Raw genomic sequence first — 2,833 nt, forward strand, 5'->3', positions numbered from 1 at the left:
TTTGTACTTCTATTGGCAATATGTGAGAGTTCTTGTTGTTTGTCTTCCTCACCAGCTATAAGTATTCTTGTTGTTGTTGCTGTTGGGTGCCATGGAGTTGTCTCTGACTCATAGCAACCCTCTGCACAGCAGAATGAAACACCACCCAGTCCTGTACCAGCTCTATGATCCTTGCTATAGTTGAGCCCATCGCTGCTGCCACTGTCAATCTATCTCGTTGAGGGCCTTCCCCTCTTTCATCGACCCTCCACCTTACCAAGCATGACATCCTTCTCCAGGGAATGGTCCCTTCTGACAACGTGACCAAAGTAGGTGAGACAAAGTCTGGCCATTCTTGCTTCCAAGGAGCATTCCAGCTGCACTTCCTCTGGACAGATTTGTTAGTTCTTTTAGCAGTGCATGGTACTTTCAGCATTCTTTGCCAACACCAAAACTCAAAAGCGTCAACTCTTCTTCGGTCTTCCTTTTTCATTGTCCAGCTCTCACATGCATATGAGGTGACTGAAAATACCATGGCTTGTGTCAGGCGCACCTTAGTCCTCAAGGAGACATCTTTGCTTTTCAGCACTTGAAAGAGGTCCTTTGCAGCCAGTTTGTCCAGTGCTAAACATTGTCTGATGTCCTGACTGCTGTGTCCATTGGCGTCAATTGTAGAACCAAGCAATGTGAAGTCTTTGACAACTTCAAACTTTTCTCCCTTTATCATGATGCTGCATATAGGTCCAGTTGTGAGGATTTTTGTTTTCTTTATATTGAGATGTAATCTATACTGCAGACTGTATTCTTCAATCTTCATCAGTAAGTGCTTCAAGTCATTCTCACTTTCAGCAAGCAAAGTTGTGTCATCAGTGTATTGTAGGTTGTTAACGATTCTTCCTCCAATACTGATGCCACGTTTTCCTTCATATAGTCCAGCTTCTTGGATTATTTGCTCAGCATACAGATTGAATAAGTATGGTGAAAGGGTACAACCCTGACGTACTCCCTTCTTGATTTTAAAACATGTAGTGTCCCCTTGTTCTGTTCGAATGACAGCCTCTTGGTCAAGGGACAGATTCCTCATGAGCACAATCAAGTGCTCGGGAATTCCCATTCTTCTCAATGTTATCCACAATTTGTTACGATCCACACAATCAAATGTTTTTGCAAGGTGAATAAAACACAAGTAAATATCTTTCTGGTTTTCTTTGCTTTGAGCCAAGATCCATCTGACATCAACAATGATATCCCTCGTTCCACATCCTCTTCTGAATCCAGCTTGCATTTCTGGACGTTCTCTGTCACTATACTGCTGCAACCGTTTTTGAATTATCTTCAGTAAGATTTTATTTGTGTGTGATATTAATGATATTGTTCGATAATTTCCACATTCTGTGGGATCACTTTTCTTTGAAATGGGTACAAATACGGATCTCTTCCAGTCAGTTGGCTAGATAGCTGTCTTCCAAATCTTTTGGAATAGCTGAGTGAGTGCCTCCAGTGGGGCATCTGTTTGTTGAAACATCTGAATGGGTATTCCATCAATTCCGGAGCCTGTTTCTTCGGCAATTCCTTTAGTGCAGCTTTGACTTCTTCCTTCAATACCACTGGTTCTTGAACATATGCTAACTCCTGAAATGGATGAAGATCTACCAGTTCTTTTTGGTGCAGTAGGTATTCTTAGTCTTTTTTATGGTAGCTGTTCTGGTTACCTAGTGCCACTCAGACAAGAAATATACCACAAATAGGATGGCCTTAACAAACAGGAATTTATTCTTACAATTTGGAGGCTTTAAGTCCAAGTTCAAAGTGTCAGGTTCTAGGGGCTGGGTGAAAGCCCCTCAACCTTGAGGTCCAGCTTTGCCTCCTGCTCCCGGCCCACTGGAGCTAGAGGCATTTCTTCACTCAGCTGTTGGCTTCTGAGGCTGAGAAGCCCCCAGGTTGACAAGTCAAAAGGCACAGTCCCAATGTTACCAAACCACAAGGCAGGCCATTAACTTAAGTCCATTGTAAGTCCCAAGGTCAGCAGAGCATAGCAGGCTGCTGAACAACGACATGGCTACACGCAGGGTCCAAGCGTGCCATAGGCTAGAGACCATTCTCAAAGCTTCTCCGTATATACAGGAAGCAGACCACATACCCAAAGCCAGCTACTCAGCTGCTCATAGTAGATTTCACCATGGGGTTGATTATCAGTCTCATCATGGGGAATACTACATCGAGATGCCCAGCCACTCAACCAGGCCTAGCCAAGTTGACACACAAACATAACCACCACAGTAGCCATTCTAATAGTGTATAGTGGTATCTCATTGTGGCTTCAATTTACACTTCACTCATCAGTAATGGTGTTGAGGATTTTTCATGGATTTATATGCTATTCACATATCTTCTTTGGTGAAATCTCTGTTGAAATCTTTTGCCCACTTAAAAAATGTTGGCTCTTTTGCCTTTTTACTAAGGAGCTCTGGTGGCATATTGGGTAAGGCATCTGGCTGCTAACCACAAGGTCTGCAGTTCAAACCCACCAGCTGCTTCACAGGAGGAGGATAAAGCAATCTAGTTCTGTAAATCACAATATTCAGTCTCCCTACCCATGAACAAGGTAGGTTCTTCCATTTATGTAGTGCCCTTGTTGTCTCTTGTAGCAGTTCTATAGTTTTCTTTGTATAAGTCTTTTGTGTCTGTGGTGAGGTTTATTTCTAGATATTTTATCTTTTATACTACTATAGTAAATAGTATTGTTTCCCTTATTTCTTTATCAGAGGACTATTTGTTGGTGTAGAGGAATCCAACCGATTTTTGTATGTTGACTTTGTATCCTGCCACTTTGCTGAATCTATTAGTTCCAGTT

The sequence above is a fragment of the Orycteropus afer genome, unplaced genomic scaffold (assembly GCF_000298275.1).
Source record: "Orycteropus afer afer isolate SDZICR_OR568_19922 unplaced genomic scaffold, OryAfe1.0 scaffold00482, whole genome shotgun sequence".
Lineage (NCBI taxonomy): Eukaryota > Metazoa > Chordata > Mammalia > Tubulidentata > Orycteropodidae > Orycteropus > Orycteropus afer.